A 26176-nucleotide genomic window follows, 5' to 3' on the forward strand; every position below is an offset into this window, starting at 1 on the left:
AGCTTAGCACCGTATCCAGTCTCCACAATGTGTGAGGTAACAAAAGGAAAGAAACCTTATTTGAGCTAGCTAACCTGTACCAAGCTGCAGCCATATCACTTGCTCTATAGCAGCCGGCTGAGACTTCCTTAGGTCGCTTTCTCATTGCTGCAATAGGCAGTTTATTACACATTAGAGCAAAACATCAGTCCTTCATTTCTGTGGATATTTCATTTCTGTAGGAGGCCCAATCTGCATGCAGAGTTTATCAACTGTAACTACTGCCATATGCCAATTCAAATCTAGCAGTGGACGTTCTCGTCCAGACATCCATGAATCATGTTTGTCTTTCATCATTGCTATGTTCTGTATAAGTATCTGTATAATCACAAAACACTGAGTTCACGTTTAGCCATATGTCAATCTATCCATTACAATAACCCAAAGAATTTACTAGCACCAGATTCAATTAAACGCCTCCTAAATATTTTCCTTAATAAATTGTAAGAGTAAAGTAACCAAAAGAATGTTCAAAACCAAATAAAAAAGCAACTAATTTAGGAAAACTATGAAATCCTAGAGAGAATGTGTTTTTCAGGTGGCTTAAAAACTTACTGCAGTCAAAACAGAAAATGAGGCTTTTTTACATTGGGAATTCCTCTGTTTTTCCCCTTCCTGGTTGCTGCTAATCGTCTTCCCACCAAGAAGTGAACCACATTTCAGTGAAGTCACACATACATGTTTACAAACAATTTACAGGAAGCAAATGACATTGTGAGAACATAAAGAATAAGGCAGCAGGAGCGAGATGTTTGCAGTAATGGCAGTGTGTGGCAGCACAGTCATACTGGGTTTATTTTTCGAATCCAGATCTCTGTGCCTAGTTTTCTTCCAAATGTCAAATTGTAGCTGCTTTTCTTTGTAATTACGATACAGTGCCTTGCGAAAGTATTCGGCCCTCTTGAATTTTTCAACCTTTTCCCACATTTCAGGCTTCAAACATAAAGATAAAAATGTTAATGTTCTGGTGAAGAATCAACAAGTGGACACAATTGTGAAGTTGAATGAAATGTATTGCTTATTTTAAACATTTTTTAAAAAGAATAAACTGAAAATTGAGGCGTGCAATATTATTCATCCCCTTTACTGTCAGTGCAGCAAACTCACTCTAGAAGTTGATTGAGGATCTCTGAATGATCCAATGTTGTCCTAAATGACTGATGATGATAAATATAAGCCCCTGTGTGTAATCAAGTCTCCATATTATTATTATTATTATTATTATTTATTTATAGAGCACCATTAGTTCCATGGTGCTGTACATGAGAAGGGGGTTACATACAAAATACATATACAAGTTACAGTAGACAGACTAGTACAGAGGGAAGAGGGCCCTGCCCTTGCGGGCTTACATTCTATAGGATTATGGGGAGGAGACAGTAGGTGGGGTGTAGATGGGGCGGCAGCTCCGCACGGTGGTGGGGCGGCAGCTCCGCACGGTGGTGGGGCGGCAGCTCCGCACGGTGGTGGGGCGGAAGCTCCGCACGGTGGTGGGGCGGCAGCTCCGCATGGTGGTGGGGCGACAGCTCCGCACGGTGGTGGGGCAGTTTGGTCATTCAAGGTTATAGGCATTTCTGAACAGATGAGTCTTTAGGTTCCGTTTGAAGCTTGCAAGTGTAGTAGATAATCTGACGTGTTGAGGCAGTTAGTTCCAGAAGACCGGGGATGTTCGGGAGAAGTCTTGGAGGCGGTTGCATGAGGAGCGAATGAGAGAGGAGGATAGAAGGAGATCTTGGGAGGACCGGAGATTACGTTTTGGAGTGTAGCGAGAGATTAGTTCAGAGATATATGGAGGAGACAATTTGTGGATGGCTTTGTAAGTCAGTATTAGTAGTTTGAATTGGATACGATGGAAGATTGGGAGCCAGTGAAGGGACATGCAGAGAGGAGAAGCAGGGTGGTAGTGAGGCGAGAGGTGGATCAGTCGGGCAGCAGCATTAAGGATGGACTGGAGAGAGGCGAGCATGTTAGCAGGGAGACCACATAGGAGGATGTTGCAGTAGTCGAGGCGGGAGATTATGAGAGCATGCACTAGCATTTTTGTAGATTGAGAATTGATGAAGAGACGGATTCTGGAAATATTTTTGAGTTGAAGACGACAGGAGGTGGTGAGGGATTGAATGTGTGGTATGAAGGACAAGGCAGAGTCAAAGGTCACTCCGAGGCACTGAACTTTGGGTGCTGGGGAGAGCGTGATGTTATTTATTGTAATAGATAGATCAGGTAGAGAGTGTAGGTGAGATGGAGGAAAGATGATCAGTTCAGTTTTGGCCACATTGAGCTTTAGGAAGTGAGAGGAGAAGAAGGAAGATATAGCAGATAGGCACTCTGGGATTCTGGACAGCAGAGATATGACATCTGGGCCAGAGAGGTAGATCTGAGTGTCATCGGCATATAGGTGGTACTGGAAGCCATGGGACTTTATGAGTTGTCCCAGGCCAAATGTATAGATAGAAAAAAGTAGTGGTCCCAGGACAGAGCCTTGAGGGGCACCAACAGAGAGAGGACGGGATGAAGAGGTTGTGTGGAAGTGGGAGACACTAAAAGTGCGGTTGGAGAGGTATGAAGAGATCCAAGAGAGGGCGAGGTCTCTGACACCAAGGGAAGAGAGGATCTGTAGTAGGAGGGAGTGGTCAACAGTGTCAAAAGCTGAGGATAGGTCTAGAAGTAGGAGTATAGAGAAGTGGTTGTTAGCTTTGGCAGTAATAAGTCATTTGTGATTTTTGTCAGGGCAGTTTCAGTGGAATGATGTGGACGGAAGCCGGACTGTAGGTTGTCAAAGTGAGAGTTAGAGGAGAGGTGGGAGGAAATTTCAGCATGGACGTGCTGTTCCAGGAGTTTTGAGGCGAATGGGAGTAGCGATATGGGGCGATAGCTGGCAGCAGAGGTTGGGTCGAGGGAAGGTTTCTTTAGGATGGGTGTGACTGTTGCATGTTTAAAGGCAGAAGGGAAGGTACCAGTTGTTAAAGATAGGTTGAAGAGATGGGTTAAGGCTGGAATTAGGATAGTGGTGAGGTTGGGGAGGAGGTGGGTTGGGATGAGATCACGTGCGCAGGTGGTGAGGTGCGCTTTTGAGAGAAGATGTGCAAGCTCTTCTTCGGTGATAGTGGAGAGGAAGTTTATGGGGGAGGAGCAGTGGTCTGTTATATGAAGGGGTTGTTGTGGTTGAGCAGAAAAGACTTGTCTGGTTTGGTCGATCTTTTCTTTGAAATATGTGGCAAATTCTTCTGCGGAAATGAGGGAGGTTGGAGGGGGCAGTGGTGGGTGAAGGAGGGAGTTGAAAGTATTGAATAACTGTTTGGGGTTGTGTGTTAAAGAGGATATGAGGTTTCTGAAGTATTCCTGTTTAGCCGAGGTAAGGGCCAAGCGAAATGTGTGAATTGCATTTTTGAATGTGGTGAAGTCTTCCTGGGAGTGCGTTTTCTTCCAGCGCCGCTCTGCAGCCCTAGACACTTGCCGCAGTTTTTTAGTGAGGCTGTTGTGCCAGGGTTGTCTATTGATTTGTCTCACTCTGCCATGCACAAGAGGAGCAACTGAATCAATAGCTGATGTGAGAGTGGCGTTGTAGAAAGTGGTGGCACTGTTTGTGTCGTGCACTGAAGATATGGAGGACAGTGGTAGGATAGAGTCAGAAACAGTGTGTATGTTGACGTGTGCGAGGTTTCTGCGAGGGTGTGATACGTGCTGGGCAGGAGGGGCAGGTGAGAAGGACAGAGCAGAGAAGGTCAATAGATGGTGGTCAGATAAAGGGAGAGGGGAGGTAGTGAGGTTAGATAGAGAGCAGAGACGGGTGAAGATAAGGTCTAATGTGTGTCCATCTTTATGGGTGGCAGAGGTGGACCACTGAGATAGACCAAAAGATGAAGCAAGGGAGAGTAGTTTGGAGGCTGCTGACTGGCGGGTGTCAGTGGGGATGTTGAAGTCACCCATGATGATAGTGGGAATGTCAGCAGAGAGAAAGTATAGAAGCCAGGCAGAGAACTGGTCGATAAAGGAAGTGGTAGGGCCTGGGGGTCTGTATATGATGGCCACTTGGAGGTTGGAAGGAGAGTAGATGCGGACAGAGTGCACTTCAAAGGAAGGCAGGACAAAGGAGGGTAAGGGTGGGATTGGATTAAAGCTGCAGTTGTTAGAAAGAAGGAGGCCCACTCCTCCACCTTGCCTATTGCCAGGGCGAGGAGTGTGGGTGAAGTGAAGGCCACCGTAGCATAGCGCAGCAGGGGAGGCAGTGTTGGATGGTGTCAGCCATGTTTCAGTGATGCCCAGAAAGGATAGGTTGCTAGAGGTAAAGAGGTCGTGAATGATGTGCAGTTTGTTACAGACCGAACGGGCATTCCACAGCGCTCCAGAGAGAGTGGGCGGCGGAGTGGGTGAGAGGGGGATGGGTTTTATATTGGAGAGGTTGCGGTAGTTACTAGTAAGGGTGGAGCGATAGGGGGGTGGTAGAGAGCAGTGTCCCATCTGGGGGGGTCCAGGATTGGGAGATATGTCACCAGCAGTGAGGAGAAGTAGAGAAAGGGAGAGCAGGTGGGAGAAGGAGAGTGGATGGCATGATCTGCGTGTTATTAAGAGAGACCTGAGATTTAGGAGCAGGTCAGCAGATGAGGACAGGTGGGGAGGTAAAAGGGAAGGGGAGATGAATATTTGTTTGGCGAGCACCTGCTCTGTGATAGTCTCAGTGCTCTGTGTAAAGTACAGATAGCATCATGAAGACCAAGGAACACAACAGGCAGGTCCATGATACTGTTGTGGAGATGTTTAAAGCCGGATTTGGTTACAAAAACATTTCCACCACTTCAAACATCCTAAGAACCACTGTGCAAGTGATCATATTGAAATGGAAGGAGTATCATACCACTGCAAATCTACCAAGACCTGGCCGTCCATCCAAACTTTCATCTCAAACAAGGAGAAGACTGATCAGAGATGAAGTCAAGAGGCCCATGATCACTCTGGAGGATCTGCAGAGATCTACAGCTGAGGGGGTAGAGTCTGTCCATAGGACAACAATCAGTCGTACACTGCATAAGTCTGGCCTTTATAAAAGAGTGGCAAGAAGAAAGCCATTTCTCAAAGATATCCATAAAAAGTGTTGTTTAAAGTTTGCCACAAGCCACTCGGGAGACACCAAACATGTGGAAGAAGGTGCTCTGCTCAGATGAAACCAAAATCAAACTATTTGGGCACAATGCCAAATGATATGTTTGGCATAAAAGCAACACAGCTCATCACCCTGAACACACCATCCCCACTGTCAAACGTGGTGGCAGCATCATGGTTTGGGCCTGCTTTTCTTCAGCAGGGACAGGGAAGATGGTTAAAATTGATGGGAAGATGGATGGAGCCAAATACAGGACTATTCTTGAAGAAAACCTGTTGGAGTCTGCAAAAGACCCAAGACTGGGACGGAGATTTGTCTTCCAACAAGACAATGATCCCAAACATAAAGCAAAATCTACAATGGAATGGTTCACAAATAAACGTATCCAGGTGTTAGAATGGCCAAGTCACAGTCCAGACCTGAACCCAATCGAGAATCTGTGGAAAGAGCTGAAAACTGCTGTTCACAAACGCCTCCATCCAACCTCACTCAGCTCCAGCTGTTTACAAAGGAAGAATGGGCGAGAATTTCAGCCTCTCCATGTGCAAAACTGATAGACACAAACCCCAAGAGACTTGTGCTGTAATCGCAGAAAAAGGGGCGCTACAAAGTATTAACTTACAGGGGATGAATAATATTGCACGCCCCAATTTTCAGTTATTTATTTTTTATAAAAGTGTAAAATAAGCAATAAATTTCCTTCAACTTCACAATTGTGTCCACTTGTTGTTGATTCTTCACCAGAACATTAACATTTTTATCTTTATGTTTGAAGCCTGAAATGTGGGAAAAGGTTGAAAAATTCAAGGGGGCTGAATACTTTCGCAAGGCACTGTATGTCATTGTAAAACTATCCAATGTCTGTAAATAATGTGTAGACTGAACACAGTGAACAGTGGCAGCTCACTGTGTGGGCTGCAGATCAGCACTGGGACTACACAAGCTTAGGGTTTGGTTAGCATTGAGGATTGTATTCACCCATATTGCACACAATTTGGATATTTTATAGTATGGGAGAAATCTCTGTGGAATAATGAATGTAAGGCAGATTTTAAAATTATAGCATGTTCACTTAGAAACTGCATATAGACTGGAAGATTCTAGGAATGCTATTTAAAAGACCCTTCCCAATATTGCCTCCTCTCTAAAATAACCCTAATTCTAGGACTACAGAGAAGCACTCACTATTCTGCTGGTGCAGTCACTGTGTACATACATTACATTACTAATCCTGAGTTACCTCCTGTATTACACTCCAGAGCAGCACTCACTATTCTGCTGGTGCAGTCACTGTGTACATACATTACATTACTAATCCTGAGTTACCTCCTGTATTATACTCCAGAGCTGCGCTCACTATTCTGCAGGTGCAGTCACTGTGTACATACATTAAGGATCCTGACTTACCTCCTGTATTATACTCCAGAGCTGCACTCACTATTCTGCTGGTGCAGTCACTGTGTACATACATTACATTACTGATCCTGACTTACATGCTGTGTTATTCTCCAGAGCTGCACTCACTGTTCTGTTGGTGGAGTGCCTGTATACAGATATTACATTACTTATCTTGTACTAATCCTGAGTTATAACTTGGAGATCTTTTATTATAAAAATGAAAAACAATAATAATAATAATAATAATAAGAGAAACAAAACAAAAATATAAAATAGAAAAGCAAATAATCAATATAATTGAAAAAACCTGGTCCAACCACTCATGCGATCAGCATATACACATACAGTGGGTACGGAAAGTATTCAGACCCCTTTAAATTTTGTACTCTTTGTTTCATTGCACCCATTTGGTACATTCAGGAAAGTTATTTTTTTTCTCAATGTAGACTCTGCACTCCATATTGACAGAAAAAAACAGAAATTTAGAAATTTTTGCAAATTTATTAAGCAAGAAAAACTGAAAGATCCCATGGTCATAAGTATTTAGCCACTTTGCTCACTATTGAGTAGAAATCCCTTTTGAGCTAGTACAGCCATGAGTCTTCTTGGGATCCTGGATTTGGGGATCCGCGGCCATTCTTCCTTGCAGATCCTCTCCAGTTCCGTCAGGTTGGATGGTGAACGTTGGTGGACGCCATTTTCAGGTCTTTCCAGAGATGCTCAATTGGGTTTAGGTCAGGGCTCTGGCTTGGCTGGTCAAGAATGGTCACAGAGTTGTTCTGAAGACACTCCTTTGTTATTTTAGCTGTGTGCTTAGGGTCATTGTCTTGTTGGAAGGTGAACCTTCGGCCAAGTCTGAGGTACAGAGCACTCTGGAAGAGGTTTTCTTCCAGGATATCTCTGTACTTGGCCGTATTCATCTTTACTTCAATCGCAACCAGTTGTCCTGTCCCTGTAGCTGAAAAACACCCCCACAGCATGATGCTGCCACCACCATGATGCTGCCACCACCATGTTTCTCTATGGGGATTGTATTGGGCAGGTGATGATCAGTGCCTGGTTTTCTCCAAACATACCGCTTAGAATTATCACCAAAAAGTTCTTTGTCTCATCACACCAGAGAATCTCATTTCTCATAGTCTGGGAGTCCTTCATGTGGTTTTTTGCAAACTCTATGCGGATTTCATATGTCTTGCATTGAGGAGAGGCTTCCATCGGGCCACTCTGCCATAAAGGCCCGACTAGTGGAGGCTGCAGTGAGAGTTGACTTTGTGGAACTTTCTCCCATCTCCCTACTGCATCTCTGGAGCTCAGCCATAGTGATCTTGGGGTTCTTTTTTACCCCTCTCATCAAGGCTCTTCTTCCACAACTGCTCATTTTGGCTGGACGGCCAGGTCTAGGAAGAGTTCTAGTGGTCCCAAACATCTTTCATTTAAGGATTAAGGAAGCCACTGTGCTCTTAGGAACCTTAAGTACTGCAGAAATTCTTTTGTAACCTTGGCCAGATCTGTGCCTTGCCACAATTCTGTCTCTGAGCTCCTTGTGCAGTTCCTTTGAGCTCATGATTCTCATTTGGTGTGACATGCAGTGTGAGTTGTGAGGTCTTATATAGACAGGTGTGCGCCTTTCCAAATCACATCCTAGCAGTTCGATTACACACAGCTGGACTCCATTGAAGGAGTAGAACCATCTCAAGGAGGATCACAAGGAAATGGACAGCATGTGACTTACATATGAGTGTCTGAGCAAAGGGGCTGAATACTTATGACCATGTTCAATGTTCTTGTTTAATAAATTTGCAAAAATTTCTACATTTCTTGTTTTTTTCCTGACAAGATGGGGGATACAGTACAAAGTGTACATTAATGAGAAAAAAATGCAACAAATGGCTGCAATGAAACAAAGAGTGAAAAATTTAAAGGGGTCTGAATACTTACCGTACCCACTGTATACTATTAGTAAACATACACACTCCATACCATAAACCAAATATATACATATGTATAAATAAAGATAAAATCAAATAATAATGAATAGTAACTAATTACAGAATCTAATTCTAGTCTAGCTGTCATGAAAATCATAATAACAAGTCAAAAATAATAAATAAAAAGTAAACAATAGCCTACAAATGTATACATACATATTGACACACTTTAAAATAAAAATTAATTACTAGCTAAACAAATATAAAAGTCCAAATTAAACTATACACTCCACATACAAGCCCACAATCTCCAACCCCCAAACCGACGAGAGAGCTGGTCCAGCGTCTCCTGCTCAATACATGTCCAAGAACCATAGACCAGATCAGGCAGCTGACGTTTGTAACCCATACAGCCAAATTTCAAAAAGTTCCCCAAGAAGAGCCCTGCTTCCCACTTCACCCTCATTCCAGCCAACCCCAATGTAACAGCCATGTATAAATACTTATCTAATATATATACTGTATATATCTATATATATATATATATATATATATATATATATATATATATATATAATTGCCTTATTCTGTTTGTCTGTCTGTCTTGCTCCAAAATTATGTCGTTACAGTGACAACCGTCGCATTGGCCGCTCGCATCGCCTCGGCTCCACCCCCCCCCCGCACGGATTGGCCGCTCGGGCAGGCTCCGCCCCCGCACGGATTGGCCGCTCGCCCCGGCCCCCAGGCCCCGCCCCCTCACGCATTGGACGCTCGCCCTGGCCCCGCCCCCCACACGCATTCCCCGAACCCACATGGAGCCCCGACTCCCAGGTGACTGCTGCACCCCCGGAAGCCCACACTGGCAAGACAAAGTGGAGAAAAGCCGGATGTGTGAAACCACTAGCTTACCCCGGCTCCCAACACAGGTGTGCCGGAGCCGTCGTAGGCTGGAAACCATGGTACACATCGGGTAACTATAGAAACAGCTTTCCTTAGTTACCCAATGTGTAACATGGTTACTAGCTTACCTCGGCTCCCGGCACACTTCAGCACTGTCGCTTTGAATAGTTACTCACCTTTTCTCCACCTTGTCGGATGCGGCGCACTCCCGTGCACTGTGTACACTACAGTGGCCGCGCGACGAGCTCCGATTACGTGTTGTCATGTGACCGGAGCATGTGACCAGGAAGTTGAGGCGCGGCCAAAGTACTGTACACAGTGTATGGCTGCTTTTAGACATCCGTGTTTAATCAGGTACCAGTCACACGCATGGCTATGGTCATACGTGTGACATCCGTGTTTGCATGCGTGTGACAGGTACCGGAGAAATCAAGAACATTATTTCTGCAGAATTTCTTGAAAAAAGCATGAGCATGTCACTTCTTTTCTGCAGGTACCTGCGTTTTTTTGCCATAGATAATTGCAAAAAACCGCAGAGACCAACCTGCAGTAAAAAACGCATCAAAAACGCATAAAAAATGCGGTAAAAACGCACGCGGTTTTCGGTGCATTATTGGTGCGCTTTTGACCGCAAGTGCGCTAATCTTTCAAACTCAAGAAATTTCATGAGAAAAATCCTTTTTCTAGTGTGAACAGAGCCTTAGTACAAAATGGCTTATGTGTCAGTTAATATGACTTCAGTGGTGAGAGGGAGGGTAGGAGAGTGGGAGAGAGGGAGAGAAGGTAGCAGGGAAAGTTAGAGAGTTGGAGAGAGAGAGAGTGGGAGAGAGAGAGAGAGTGGGAGAGAGAGGGAGAGTGGGAGAGAAGGCAGCAGGGAAAGTTGGAGAGTGGGGGAGAGAGAGAGAGTGGGAGAGACAGGGAGAGTAGGAGAGAGGGAGAGAAGGCGGCAGGGAAAGTTGGAGAGTGGGAGAGAGAGAGAGAGAGAGTGGGAGAGACAGGGAGAGTGGGAGAGAGGGAGAGAAGGCGGGAGGGAAAGTTGGAGAGTGGGGGAGAGAGAGAGTGGGAGAGACAGGGAGAGTGGGAGAGAGGGAGAGAAGGCGGGAGGGAAAGTTGGAGAGTGGGGGAGAGAGAGAGAGTGGGAGAGACAGGGAGAGTGGGAGAGAAGGCGGGAGGGAAAGTTGGAGAGTGAGAGAGAGAGAGAGAGTGGGAGAGACAGGGAGAGTGGGAGAGAGGGAGAGAAGGCGGGAGGGAAAGTTGAAGAGTGGGGGAGAGAGAGAGAGAGAGAAGGCGGGAGGGAAAGTTGGAGAGTGGGAGAGAGAGAGAGAGAGAGTGGGAGAGACAGGGAGAGTGGGAGAGAAGGCGGGAGGGAAAGTTGGAGAGTGGGGGAGAGAGAGAGAGAGAGAGTGAGAGAGAGAGAGAGACAGGGAGAGTGGGAAAGAGGGAGAGAAGGCGGGAGGGAAAGTTGGAGAGTGGGGGAGAGAGAGAGAGTGGGAGAGAAGGGAGAGAAGGCAGGAGGGAAAATTGGAGAGTGAGAGAGAGAGAGAGAGAGAGAGAGGGAGAGACAGGGAGAGTGGGAGAGAGGGAGAGAAGGCGGGAGGGAAAGTTGGAGAGTGGGGGAGAGAGAGAGAGTGAGAGAGAGAGAGACAGGGAGAGTGGGAAAGAGGGAGAGAAGGCGGGAGGGAAAGTTGGAGAGAGGGGGAGAGAGAGAGAGAGTGGGAGAGACAGGGAGAGTGGGAGATAAGGCGGGAGGGAAAGTTGGAGAGTGGGAGAGAGAGAGAGAGAGAGAGAGAGTGGGAGAGACAGGGAGAGTGGGAGAGAGGGAGAGAAGGCGGCAGGGAAAGTTGGAGAGTGGGAGAGAGAGAGTGGGAAAGAGGGAGGGAAAGTTGGAGAGTGGGGGAGAGAGAGAGAGTGGGAGAGACAGGGAGAGTGGGAGAGACGAAGAGTGCGAGAGAGGGAGAGAAGGCGGGAGGGAAAGTTGGAGATTGGTGGAGAGAGAATGGGAGAGACAGGGAATGTGGGAGAGAGGGAGAGAAGGTGGCAGGGAAAGTTGGAGAGTGGGGGAGAGAGAGTGGGAGAGACAGGGAGAGTGGGAGAGAGGGAGAGAAGGCAGGAGGGAAAGTTGGAGAGTGGGGGGGAGAGAGAGAGAGAGAGTGGGAGAGACAGGGAGAGTGGGAGAGAGGGAGAGAAGGCGGGAGGGAAAGTTGGAGAGTGGGAGAGACAGGGAGAGTGGGAGAGAAGGCGGGAGGGAAATTTGGAGAGTGGGAGAGAGGGAGAGAAAGAGAGAGAGAGTGGGAGAGACAGAGAGATTGGGAGAGAGGGAGAGAAGGCAGCAGGGAAAGTTGGAGAGTAGGAGAGAGAGAGAGAGTGGGAGAGACAGGGAGAGTGGGAGAGAGGGAGAGAAAGCGGGAAGGAACGTTGGAGAGTGGGGGAGAGACAGAGAGTGGAAGAGACAGGGAGAGTGGGAGAGAAGGCGGGACGGAAAGTTGGAGAGAGAGAGAGAGAGTGGGAGAGACAGGGAGAGTGGGAGAGAGGGAGAGAAGGTAGCAGGGAAAGTTGGAGAGTGGGGGAGAGAGAGTGGGAGAGACAGGGAGAGTGGGAGAGAGGGAGAGAAGGCAGGAGGGAAAGTTGGAGAGTGGGGGAGAGAGAGAGAGAGAGAGAGAGTGGGAGAGACAGGGAGAGTGGGAGAGAGGGAGAGAAGGCGGGACGGAAAGTTGGAGAGTGGGTGAGAGAGAGTGGGAGAGACAGGGAGAGTGGGAGAGAGGGAGAGAAGGCAGGAGGGAAAGTTGGAGAGTGGGAGAGAGAGAGAGTGGGAGAGACAGGGAGAGTGGGAAAGAGGGAGAGAAGGCGGGAGGGAAAGTTGGAGAGTGGGGGAGAGAGAGAGAGTGGGAGAGACAGGGAAAGTTGGAGAGTGGGAGAGAGAGAGAGAGAGAGAGAGTGGGAGAGACAGGGAGAGTGGGAGAGAGGGAGAGAAGGTGGCAGGGAAAGTTGGAGAGTGGGAGAGAGAGAGTGCGAGAGAGGGAGAGAAGGCGGGAGGGAAAGTTGGAGAGTGGTGGAGAGAGAATGGGAGAGACAGGGAGAGTGGGAGAGAGGGAGAGAAGGTGGCAGGGAAAGTTAGAGAGTGGGAGAGAGAGAGAGTGGAAGAGAGAGAGAGACAGGGAGAGAGGAAGAAAGGGAGAGAGACAGAGAGAGACAGAAAGAGAGAGTGGGAGAGACAGGGAGAGTGGGAGAGAGGGAGAGAAGGCGGGAGGGAAAGTTGGAGAGTGGGGGAGAGAGAGTGCGAGAGACAGGGAAAGTTGGAGAGTGGGAGAGAGAGAGAGAGAGAGTGGGAGAGACAGGGAGAGTGGGAGAGAGGGAGAGAAGGCGGCAGGGAAAGTTGGAGAGTGGGAGAGAGAGAGTGGGAGAGAGGGAGAGAAGGCGGGAGGGAAAGTTGGAGAGTGGGAGAGAGAGAGAGTGGGAGAGACAGGGAGAGTGGGAGAGAGGGAGAGAAAGCGGGAGGGAAAGTTGGAGAGTGGGGGAGAGACAGAGAGTGGGAGAGACAGGGAGAGTGGGAGAGAAGGTGGGACGGAAAGTTGGAGAGAGAGAGAGAGTGGGAGAGACAGGGAGAGTGGGAGAGAGGGAGAGAAGGCGGGACGGAAAGTTGGAGAGTGGGGGAGAGAGAGTGGGAGAGACAGGGAGAGTGGGAGAGAGGGAGAGAAGGCAGGAGGGAAAGTTGGAGAGTGGGAGAGAGAGAGAGAGAGAGTGGGAGAGACAGGGAGAGTGGGAAAGAGGGAGAGAAGGCGGGAGGGAAAGTTGGAGAGTGGGGGAGAGAGAGAGAGTGGGAGAGACAGGGAAAGTTGGAGAGTGGGAGAGAGAGAGAGAGTGGGAGAGACAGGGAGAGTGGGGGAGAGGGAGAGAAGGCGGCAGGGAAAGTTGGAGAGTGGGAGAGAGAGAGTGCGAGAGAGGGAGAGAAGGCGGGAGGGAACGTTGGAGAGTGGTGGAGAGAGAATGGGAGAGACAGGGAGAGTGGGAGAGAGGGAGAGAAGGTGGCAGGGAAAGTTAGAGAGTGGGAGAGAGAGAGAGTGGAAGAGAGAGAGAGACAGGGAGAGAGGAAGAAAGGGAGAGAGACAGAGAGAGACAGAGAGAGAGAGTGGGAGAGACAGGGAGAGTGGGAGAGAGGGAGAGAAGGCGGGAGGGAAAGTTGGAGAGTGGGGGAGAGAGAGTGGGAGAGACAGAGAAAGTTGGAGAGTGGGAGAGAGAGAGAGAGAGAGAGAGAGAGGGAGAGACAGGGAGAGAGGGAGAGAAGGCGGCAGGGAAAGTTGGAGAGTGGGAGAGAGAGAGTGGGAGAGAGGGAGAGAAGGCGGGAGGGAAAGTTGGAGAGTGGGGGAGAGAGAGAGAGAGTGGGAGAGACAGGGAGAATGGGAGAGACAGAAAGTGCGAGAGAGGGAGAGAAGGCGGGAGGGAAAGTTGGAGAGTGGTGGAGAGAGAATGGGAGAGACAGGGAAAGTGGGAGAGAGGGAGAGAAGGTGGCAGGGAAAGTTGGAGAGTGGGAGAGAGAGTGGGAGAGAGGGAGAGAAGGCGGGAGGGAAAGTTGGAGAGTGGGGGAGAGAGAGAGAGAGTGGGAGAGACAGGGAGAGTGGGAGAGACGGAATGTGCGAGAGAGGGGGAGAAGGCGAGAGGGAAAGTTGGAGAGTGGTGGAGAGAGAATGGGAGAGAGGGAAAGTGGGAGAGAGGGAGAGAAGGTGGCAGGGAAAGTTGGAGAGTGGTGGAGAGAGAATGGGAGAGACAGGGAAAGTGGGAGAGAGGGAGAGAAGGTGGCAGGGAAAGTTGGAGAGTGGGAGAGAGAGTGGGAGAGAGGGAGAGAAGGCGGGAGGGAAAGTTGGAGAGTGGTGGAGAGAGAATGGGAGAGACAGGGAAAGTGGGAGAGAGGGAGAGAAGGTGGCAGGGAAAGTTGGAGAGTGGGAGAGAGAGTGGGAGAGAGGGAGAGAAGGCGGGAGGGAAAGTTGGAGAGTGGGGGAGAGAGAGAGAGAGTGGGAGAGACAGGGAGAGTGGGAGAGACGGAATGTGCGAGAGAGGGGGAGAAGGCGAGAGGGAAAGTTGGAGAGTGGTGGAGAGAGAATGGGAGAGAGGGAAAGTGGGAGAGAGGGAGAGAAGGTGGCAGGGAAAGTTAGAGAGTGGGAGAGAGAGAGAGTGGAAGAGAGAGAGACAGGGAGAGAGAGAGAGAGAGACTTAGTTACTATCCCGGGCAACACCAGGTGATACAGTCAGAATATAATATATAAAGAAACATGCACAACACAAATCAGAATAATAAAATATAACCATACACCTTAATAACTACTATTAACAAATCCCACGTTTAGTGACTGCAGCACTACATCACTGTATACTGACAAAAAACAAAATAAAAATCTGCAATGTCAGCAGCAGCCATCACCGGGAAAGGGGAGATGGACTAGATCAGGGCACACTAAAGAAAAGCCACTACAGAGAAAAGTGGACCAGTGTGTTCAGACTCATGCTCCATAGAATGCACATTCACCAGGTCATCAAAAATGGCCTTAATCACATAGTCCACAAGGAGGAGGATTCTCCGACTTTATATTAAGCACAATGCCTTACCACACAGGTTTCTGAATGTATCATAACCCCATTCCACATAAGAGAGACCTGCCAGCCAAAGAAGCCACATACCCTATTGTACATCTCTGTGTTAATGGAACAATAAAGCAGTAAGTGACCCATGCTTGCCAGCATGGTACCACACTCCTCCTGAGGACAGTTTCTATCCTCAGTGCTCAAGCATTTAAGGTTTTCCCTTTAAACACAACTATCTATTGAAGCTGCATCAAGCCAAATCTCAAAGCTTCATTAGGATCCTAATAGAATTAAAGAAATGTAAACCCACTCCTGTCATGCTGTATTACTAGTAGTTCATGCAGTGTAACACAAACTCCACTAGATGGCAGCAGAGTGGAGAATGAGCAGAATAATCCTGCACTGAAGCAGACCAGTGAAGGAGCAGTGAAGTAACCACTATGTGGCAGTCGAATAGTCAGAGAGCCGGGACGATGCTGCAGATAAACAAAGTACAAACAGGAAATACATTACACAAGTCAGACAAGAGCAATGTTCACTAGCCGGTCAGAAGCAGAGATGTCAGAGGGGAGAGACTGGTCAGGAGGAGCGTGAGTCAAATACCAAGGAATCCAAACAAACAGGGAGATAAGGAGCAGGGACAGGTCAGGAGAAGGTAAACAAACAGAGTAGGGTCAGGAAAATGCAGCAGGACAGATAATGAACTCACCAGAGCCAGGTACACGCGCCAAAGGCAAGCAATATATCTGGCACTGCACACAGGTTGCAGCACAGAGATGTAGCAGGCTGGGAGCAGGAATGAGGCAGGGAAAGCTAACCCTTGACATGATCAGACTAGGAAAGGAGAAACAAGGAAATCCCGGCCTGGATTATGACATTCCAACATCCCAACTTGGGAAATCCTTGAGCACCAGAGACTTTTAAAAAATGGTTTACACAACTATTTTGTCAAGGAACTTCCTTGGCAGTGTACTGATCTGCCACAGTCCCAGACCCCACTGGCAAATTACCTTCATAATCAGGGAAGCCTAAGCTGGAAGATGTCCATGCAGTGTGCGAAAACTTTCCTCCTGTCTTCGATTCCTGGAAGAAAGTATGAAGCCATTCCATACAGGACAATTTCCACAGAGGAAACCTCTCTTACCAGAGGTTTGCAATATTGATTTTAATGAAGGTATTCCAAAGGAATACCACATAGTTGACCACATCCGACACTGCTAGTCTTCTCATTCAGTAAGCAACCTTACCAGGTTTAGTCTATTCCCCCATAAAACTTTGAAAAATTAACTGTAAACACAAGTCAAGAGAGGTTCCAGCAAGGTGCACACATTGCCCATGTACCAGTGAAGGGATCTGTTAAGCTTTTCTAAGATTTAGTCTTTCACTTACAGTCAAATACCAACTTTTGCTTTGTTTCATCTTTTGAGTAACAATCTCTAGTTTTCTGTCCCAACTATGCTTGGCATAATCCTTATAAATTTGATTTGAATTTAATGCCCAGGACTTTTGCAAAGACTTTGAGCCAAGAAAAGGTGACAAGGAGAGCAAAGAAATGCTATTTTCCTACCAAACAAAGACTCTCACACTCATCCAGACTGATCTTACACTCAGATCCAACAGAGTAGTGATCTACCTCTGACACCTCTGCCTCCCCATCCGAGGACACAAACATGGTGACATCATTGGCATATGTCACCACCCTCACAGTGGCTTCCGTTGCTGCCTAGTCCATCCTGACCACCTTCAACAGTCCACACTCATCCCTCTTAAGGACTGAGTCAATCCCAAACATGTACAGCAGTGGGCCGAAGGGACAACCCTTGTGAACACCAGACCCAACCTCACAAGAGTTGTCAATCCAATAATTCACAGGAAGGCAACTCTCTGCACCAGCGTACAAGGACTGAAGCTAATCAACAAACAAGGCCAGGTGTACATCAGATGGACAGACCAGTGGTACTTGTAATTAACCCAATCAAATGCAGTTGATTAATTAGCACCGTTGCCAATACCTTTCTATGGGACACCATTTTTCAATGCTAGATGGTTCCTTACCTTTTGACAGGATGATCAGCACTGACCTCCTCATTTACTTTGGCATAATGGTGAGGTAACACACTTGTTGAATACCTCAGTCAAAAGCGGAACAGAGGCATCCTTAAAGGTCTTTTAGATGCCATCTGAACCAGGTGATTTCTTTAGGGCAAGCCCTTCAATGCCTAATCTAATTTTATCTTCCCAGGTAAACTCTCTCAAAGCATCAAGGGAAGGGTCTACCCCTGATTCAGGGTCAGTTTCAGCCAGGAAAGCTGACATCTCATCCTAACCTAGAAGCCTAATACCCAAGAGGTATAAGTAGAAGAATCTGCTGACCTCCAGGATCCCTGATATGAACCTTTTTTGGACCCCCGTACTGTCAACCAGAGTTCCTATAAAAGTCAGTCAAATCAGTACTTCCCATGGTCCATCTCAAATAAATGAAAGATGTGTACCTATTATATTGACACATCTTAAGCAAAGATTTCACTCTGAAGATATCCCCAAGGTTACCTCCAGAGTAAACAAGATGCTTAAACAATTTCACCTCCTTTCTCTTGAATATTTCCCACCACCTTGACTTACTACTAAAAAGATAGAAAAAGGGTATTTGGCTCTGAAGAAAATCCTCAAAGGACTGTTTTATTTTTGCTTCTTCCAAGTGAAACAAATTGAACTTCCAAAAGACTCTTCCCATCTGGGACGTCTGTGAAACATTCAGAAAAAAAACAAAATTAAACAAAGGTGGGAGTACTCCACCTCAACAACAGACACTACTCAAGAGACTGTTGCCTCATTTAAATAAAATATTCTAGCCCTATTTACTTCTATGATAGGTGAACTTGTGTTGTGGAGTGTTTCGGATATGGATATCCACCAGGCGAGCCTCATTAGCTATACTAATAAAGGCAATGCTATTTTAACCCCTTCACCACCAAGAACACATATATAAGTCCTTGGTATTGCATGGCCTTTTAAAGCGGGCTTGCGCGGCAAGCTCAAATTATTCACTGCACATGTCTGCTGATCTGATTAGTAGACATGTGCAGCTATCAGGCGTGGGTGGATCTATGATAGGGACACTTGTGGTGTGGAGCGTTTCAGATGTGAACATCCACCAGGCGAGCCTCATTAGCTATACTAATAAAAGGCTATGCTATTTTAATGCCATCACGACCAAAGACGTGTATATACGTCCTTTGTCATGCATGGCCCTTTAAAGCGGGCTTGCGCAATTGAGCCTGCATTATTCCACGCAAATATCTGCCACATTTCTAGGCCCCTGACCAGATACCAAGCTCATCATGGGTTTTCTTTTGCATGCTTACCACTTTGCCATACTGTCCAAGGCAAATCATGATTTGTTGCAACTCATGACGTTAGCTTTTATGACTTCATTTTGGTGAGACACCACTTGACTGACAAAGTCTCACTAGCTGTTCTTGCTCTTTTTCCAATTCAAAATTTGACCAGAAGGATTCAAGCCCATCCAGATGAACAAAGCTTTCATCAAACTCAGGCTTGTCATAGGGATGTATGAAGATATAGATGTCAATTGCCTTAAACCAGCATAAAATAGAAAAGAGTGGCAGAATGAGGGAGCTCAGAGATTTGTATAATTAATTTTTTTCAACAAGTGACAGATCCTCTTTAAATGAGCCACTCTCCTCTCAGATTAACTCTTTACTTGCCAGAAGTTCACAACTCTTGGTTTTGGGGCTCACTCACACAAGCATATCAATCAGACAAGTGCTATCCGATTTTTTATCAGATCGCACTTGGACCAATTATATGTAACATAGAAAAAGGAACAAAACTGCTCACCACTGCAGAGACAAGCCTGAGTATATCTTCCTGTTAATCTCCCATAGTCCGGCATGGATTACGGCAGCAAGCCGAGAAGGTAATAGAACAGAGCAATGGAAAGGATCCAGCTGGACTCCAAAGGGATAAATAAAAAATGCTTCTTTATTTGTATCAACTCGATTAAAAAGATATATCCATTTTTCAAGTAAAGACACCGGCTTGTTCACACTGATGAATGGCAGATGTATACCACAACGCGTTTCGGTGGGACGCCTTCCTCAGGTCAAGCAGGACCTGAGGAAGGCGTCCCGCCGAAACGCATTGTGGTATATATCTGCCATTCATCAGTGTGAACAAGCCGGTGTCTTTACTTAAAAAATGGATATATATTTTTAATCGAGTTGAATTTTGACCAGTGAAGGTCCAGAGAGCAATGGTCACTTTGGCTTTTCACCTTAATAGCTATGTCCCTTATAAGTGATCAGTAAGCAGGGAAACATTGTGATAGGACCACCATGTTTCACGGCTGATGTGACCCCTTCATTGGTGGAGATCTAGTGTTCATATTGCAAGGCTAAGCAACTACAATTCATGGTAACAAATATTTCACGGGTAGAATTGTTTTTGTACACAGCTTCAGGTTTAAGATATTCTTTACTGAAGAGAGTCTAATAAAAATCAGGAACTTTTCTAATCACTTCAGAAAAGCCGTCTTAACGATATGTTACTTTATCAAGTTCGTTGTGAGTGGAGGATTACATACACATCTCAGCTCTGGAAATATACTCTTCTGCTACAATTATGGCCATAAGAAGTGTAATTATACCCAATGGTTGATCGCCATGCTTCTGGCTTTTCTTTGACCTTTACCTTATAAGCACAACCTTATAAAAGGTGCAAACTGAAAAATGCCACACTGTTTGCATCTCAGACGTTGTCTGGGCTTGATACAATGGCAGACATTTACAGTGCCTTGCAAAAGTATTCGGCCCCCTTGAACTTTTCAAATTTTTCCACATTTCAGGCTTCAAACATAAAGATAAAAAATTTAAAATTTTTGGTGAAGAATCAAAAAGTGAGACACAATTGTGAAGTAGAATGAAATTTATTGCTTATTTTAAACTTTTGTAAAAAATAATATAGTGAAAATTGGGGCGTGCAATATTATTCATCCCCTTTAAGTTAACACTTTGTAGCGCCACCTTTTGCTGTGATTACAGCACAAGTCTCTTGGGGTCTGTGTCTATCAGTTTTGAACATGGAGAGGCTGAAATTCTCGCCCATTCTTCCTTTGTAAACAGCTGGAGCTGAGTGAGGTTGGATGGAGGCGTTTGTGAACAGCAGTTTTCAGCTCTTTCCACAGATTCTCGATTGGGTTCAGTTCTGGACTGTGACTTGGCCATTCTAACACCTGGATACGTTTATTTGTGAACCATTCCATTGTAGATTTTGCTTTATGTTTGGGATCATTGTCTTGTTGGAAGACAAATCTCCGTCCCAGTCTCAGGTCTTTTGCAGACTCCAACAGATTTTCTTCAAGAATGGTCCTGTATTAGCTCCATCCATCTTCCCATCAATTTTAACCATCTTCCTAGTCCCTGGTGAAGAAAAGCAGGCCCAAACCATGATGCTGCCACCACCATGTTTGACAGTGGGGATGGTGTGTTCAGGGTGATGAGCTGTGTTGCTTTTACACCAAGCATATCGTTTGGCATGGTGCCCAAATAGTTTGATTTTGGTTTCCTCTGACCAGAGCACCTTCTTCCATATGTTTGGTGTCTCCCAGGTGGCTTGTGGCAAACTTTAAACAACACTTTTTATGGATATCTTTGAGAAATGGCTTTCTTCTTGCCACTCTTCCATAAAGGCCATGGAGCTCCATAAGTTTACCCAGCTCAAATTTTGGCTTCTTCAACATCTTGACTTTGCGAACATGCACATCATGGAGGGGATAGATAGACTGGCAGGCCTTTTCAATGTCTTTGCCTATGCTGTCTGGGATCAGTTTGTTAACAACTTTCTTCAGGTCATTAGTCTACACTTCCCGGGTCATGATTTCCATCATCTTCTTACGGATTTGACGTTTGACGGACTTGTTGATGCTGGGCATAGGAAGTCTTTCTGACCTGATTGTTGCGCTTCTTTGTGAATCCAACACAGAAGAGACGGAGAAGGTAGCCATCTGTAGTCTTCACATCAACATGTGCTTCAATCATGGTCTGCCATTTCTTGACTATGGAGCACATTTTGTCATGTGTCAGATCCATGCCGTGGAAGTTGGTGAGACAGTTCTTGCCCTGTACATCCTCTGTAATTACCTTGAATTTACGGAAGGCCACTTCATCGTTCTGCAGGTCAGCCAGGCTCACCTCAAACACACGGCCCTTCAGTCCATCAGAAGCGATTTTTGTTCCCTAAAAACACATTTCTTTAGACTAGCCTATCAACTCACTGCCCTGATCTAATCTAGACTCTTTCTGCCCTTCATAACAAAAAATGTATTTCCAATTCTTGTCCCCTGTACCGGTATAAATTCTGGCCAATGACGGGTTCATGCAGTTGCTTTTGAATACCCTTTTAAATCGATGGCCGGACCATATATATCAAGCTTTTTTCCCCCATTCACCTTTTGCGCCTCCTCTATTTCCTCATAGACTGTAAGTTTACGAGCAGGGCCCTCACTCCTCCTGGTATCTTAATTTTTGTTTTTTTTTGTAATGTCTCAAATTGTCTGTACATGTCCCCTCTGAATTGTAAAGCGCTGCGGAATATGTTGGCGCTATAGAAATAAAACTTATTATTATTATTATTATTATTAAAGGCCAGATTTGTGCAGTGTAGACTAATTGTTGTCCTATGGACAGACTCTCCCACCTCAGCTGTTGATCTCTGCAGGTCATCCAGAGTGATCATGGGCCTCTTGGCTGCATCTCTGATCAGTCTTCTCCTTGTGTGAGATGAAAGTTTGGATGGTCGGCCGGGTCTTGGTAGATTTGCAGTGGTATGATACTCCTTCCATTTCAATATGATCGCTTGCACAGGGCTTCTGTGGATGTTTAAAGTTGTGGAAATCTTTTTGTATCCAAATCCGGCTTTAAACTTCTCCACAACAGTATCACGGACCTGCCTGTTGTGTTCCTTGGTCTTCATGATGCTCTCTGCGCTTTATACAGAACACTGAGACTATCACAGAGCAGGTGCATTTATACGGAGACTTGATTACAAACGGGTGGATTATATTTATCATAATTAGTCATTTAGAACAACATTGGATCATTCAGAGATCCTCAATGAACTTCTGGAGTGAGTTTGCTGCACTGAAAGTAAAGGGGATGAATAATATTGCCCGCTTCAATTTTCAGTTATTTATTTTTTACAAAAGTTTAAAATAAACAATACATTTCGTTCTACTTCACAATTGTGTCCACTTGTTGTTGATTCTTCAACAAAACATTAATTTTATCTTTATGTTTGAAGCCTGAAATGTGGGAAACGGTTGAAAAGTTTAAGGGGGCCGAATACTTTTGCAAGGCACTGTATAAAGATCATCAATAAGTAATAGGATTGTGCGAGCTCCAAGAAAGCTACAGGATCAATTTGTAATTAACCTGCTTCTACACCACATCAGAGGGTATCATGAATAGTATGTCTAAAAAAAAACAAAGCTAACTCGTTTTACTAGGCCATGCTAACATTTATCAAGCATCCAAAGGTAAGATTTGTGCAGGCATCTCACGGCTAACATTCACCACAACATCTCCCGCAGTGACATGTGGGTTATTCTATCATTTATGGATAACAGTTAATTGCAGAAAGGATGATCCTTTTAACTACTGGCATTACTGTAAGTGGCTGGCCGCATCGCGTCATCGGGTCTTATATAGGATCCGGTGAAGTGATACTCACCACACTCTCCTCTAGAAGCAGTTTTTCAGGGAGAGTTGAGCTAAGAGGGAGAGCTTAGATTAGAGCAGGCATATAGGCAGTGTTTTTTTTGCTATTGCAGTAATTGTATACCGCTATTGCATCATTAAAACAAAAGTCCTTTACAGGGTTACTTACTGTCCTTTCTCTAGTAAAACCTCTGTTGCCTTCCTTCAATGTAGGGCTAGCTGGTGAAGAGGGATATTAAATAATAAATACAATGAAACCTTGGATTAAGAGTAACTTGGTTTGAGAGCGTTTTGCAAGACAAGCAAAGCATTTAAAAAATGTGTAACTTGGTTTAAGAGCAAATACTCACCGTGCAAACCTCCGGTTCTGTCCTTTTAGCAGGCTCTGACCCGCTCTGGAGGTAACATTTTGTACATATGTATTGTATACTGTATACCAATGTACAGTAGAGTATATACTATATAGCATGTCTATCAATTTGCATTTGTGGATACAGTATTGTACTCAATTTCTGATAACCAGTACACCACATTGCTTGCACTGTACCTCCCGCACACCAACAATTCTATTGTAACGTGCAGTTTAATTTGTTTTATATATTCTTTACTGTACTGTACAGTATTTTGTATTAGTGTACTGTAATAATTATATATGAATACAGGACATTATTTTGTATTGCTGTAATAAATTTGTATAAATACAGTAAATATTTTTGGGTTGTGGAACGAATTGTCTGTGTTTCAATTATTTCTTATGGGAAAATTTGATTTGATATAAGAGTAACTTGGTTTAAGAGCACACTCCCAGAACGAATTATGCTCGTAATCCAAGGTTCCACTGTAAATAAAAAAACAACGTTGGGTCTCCCCCTATTTTTGATAACCAGTGAAGGTGAAGCAGACAGCAGCAGGCTTATATTGTCATCGTTATTTGGCCCCTCCCAGTATAAAAATAGCAGAGCACAGCTGCCCCAGAAGTGGCGCATCACCTTGGCTCTTTCCGACTGCCCTAGTGCGATGGCAATCAGGGTTTATGGTACTTGACATTGTTGTCAGTTGTGTAGTGTCAGCTAGCATCAAGCCCTGGTGTTAGTAATGGAGAGTCATATATCAGACAACCTCATTACTAACCCAATAAGTATAAAGATTATAAAACACACAAAAATATTTTGTATTAAAAAATACTCCCCGACTCCTGCCCTGGATCACCAATTTAAAAAAAAAAAAAGCCATGCTGATCTGAAGTAGACTACGGAATCCGATGTGGACCACAAATAAAAACCTGAAAGACAACAAAAGAGAGGCGAAGAAATAAAAACAAGACAATCCTTCATTCAACAATTTAATATGAAAAAAAGAAACCCTGCAACTCCGACGTAGTTCATGGTGTTCTCATGACGTCACCTGAATCTATGACAAATGATGATGATTTCAGGAACATTACCGTTCATCATTGCTCACACCGGGTCACACAGAAGGCAACACGAGACCTGAAGTGTCCTATGAGCAGTGAAATCAGCAACTCAATAACATCACCACTTGTCAGACATTCCGGGTCTCCTGCTGCCCTTTGTGTGACCCAGCGAGAGCAGCAACGTTATGGATGTCATCACCGCTTGTCACAGATGCCAGGCATAGCAGAGCACAGCCTAACGAAGAGTGACCTATAAGTGTCGTTCTCAGAACGAGGCTCCATAGGTTGTACTACAGAATCGGTGGACATCGTGGGAATGCCATGGATTACGTTGGAACTCTGGGGATTATTCTTTTAGTTATAAATTGGTGAATGGGGGACAGAATATTGTCTTTTTTTCTCCTTTTATGTCTTTTTGTTTCCATTTGTGGGGTATGTCAGATTTGGTGGACTAATTCGCACCTGCATGGATTTTTTTCATAAATTGGTGAACCAGGGCAAGTGTCAGGGTGTGTTTTTTAAAATAAAGATTTTTTGTTTGTGTGAGTTTTTTTTAACTTACTGGGTTAGTAATAGTGGTGTCTGATAGATGCCTCTCCATTACTAACACCAGGGCTTGAAGCCAGCTAACACTTCACAGGTGACATCAAGCCCATAAGCCATTATTCTGATTGACAACGCACCAGAGCAATCGGGAAGATCTGAGGCAAAGCGTCAGAATTGATCATCTAATGTGATGCATCACCTTTAGGGCGGATGCAGGCTGCTATTCTTAGTCTGGGAGGGCTAATAACCATGGCTCTTTCCAGTCTGATAATATCAGCCAGCAGCTCTCTACTTTATCTTTGCTGTTTTTAAAAAAAGTGGGGACCCCATGTAGTTTTTTTTCATTTCCTTATTTATTTCAACATAAAACGTTATCCAATAAGCTCCACAGGGTGCAATTTTATTATATGTCGGTGGGTTGTGCAATTATATGTCTGTCTATATGTCTATATATCTGTCTCTACTCAAATATTTATCTGTTATATATCTCTATAGCATTCATAGGGGTCCAAAAGCGGTGAAAAACGCAAGCAAAAACACATCAAAATGCATGTTTTTGTGACTGCATTTTTCCTCCCAAGAGATGCAGAAATGATGCAGAAACTTCTGCATCCAAATGCTTAACATGTGCACATATCGTAAGCTAATACTCTGACAACATTCTTCCCATCAGTGACCTGAAAGTCAGAGATGTGTCCAGGCGTCTTCCTCATGCTTTTTCCATTCCATTTGAGCGTTGTTTCCATCCATTCCAGCAATTTTCCTGTGCCCCCAGCCTTCATATCTTACGGAAAAATGCTTGGGTTTATCAATGACTTCCATTATACTCGGAACTCAAGTATAATGGAAATCAAGACCATTCGAGCGTCCGACCTGCTTAATTTGAATACCGACCACTCAAGCATTTTAGTGCTCACTCATCACTACTAGTGACTAATCTGTTTTCTATTCTTATTGATTCCCCTGATTACAAGAAGTAGGTTGAGGATAATCTGAATATGCACATCATTGCTGCAGTACCTTGATGAATCCAAGATGTGATTTTATGACAAGAGATTGATATTTATGGTCATGAAATGTTTCCCAAGGTGGGCTGCTGCCATAATTAATGATCCCTAATCAGTTAATGAGATGGTGTTCTTAAGGATGATTGTTTTATGGTAAGAAGGCTGCTGCAGCTTGTTCTATGATATGAGGGCTTCTGAAGTTTACTCTGCGATATGAGGACTGCTGCAGATTAATAACAGTAATACTGACCATTTCCACTGCAAATGACTGCAATGAGCCCAAAAGTGAGACAGGTAAACAGATGTGGAAACAACACATACACAGAGGTAAGATTAAATGATGTTAGAAAAACAAAGATTTGCTCCAAGTACCACAAGACCACTGGGCGTCTATTTGTGCTTCTGGTGTCCATGCAGGAGATACTGGAGACCATTCATGTCCGAACCGGAAATATTCCACGTTGCTTTGTTTTTCTCACATTAAAAGAACAACACGCCAATATGAAGTTCTAAAGAAAGAATGACTGCATAAC

The 26176-nt window shown here is 45.1% G+C and overlaps 1 protein-coding gene and 1 pseudogene across 5 annotated transcripts in view; both read right to left on the reverse strand.

The window, feature by feature from the left end:
- Positions 1-26176, reverse strand: part of KCNC1 (potassium voltage-gated channel subfamily C member 1) — a 301678-nt gene that overhangs the window by 109845 nt on the left and 165657 nt on the right. The gene's annotated exons all lie outside the window — the stretch shown is intronic.
- LOC142254562 (small ribosomal subunit protein eS1-like) lies at positions 193-25418 on the reverse strand (annotated as a pseudogene).

This window comes from Anomaloglossus baeobatrachus, chromosome 10 (genome assembly GCF_048569485.1).
Source record: "Anomaloglossus baeobatrachus isolate aAnoBae1 chromosome 10, aAnoBae1.hap1, whole genome shotgun sequence".
In the NCBI taxonomy this organism is placed as follows: Eukaryota; Metazoa; Chordata; class Amphibia; order Anura; family Aromobatidae; genus Anomaloglossus; species Anomaloglossus baeobatrachus.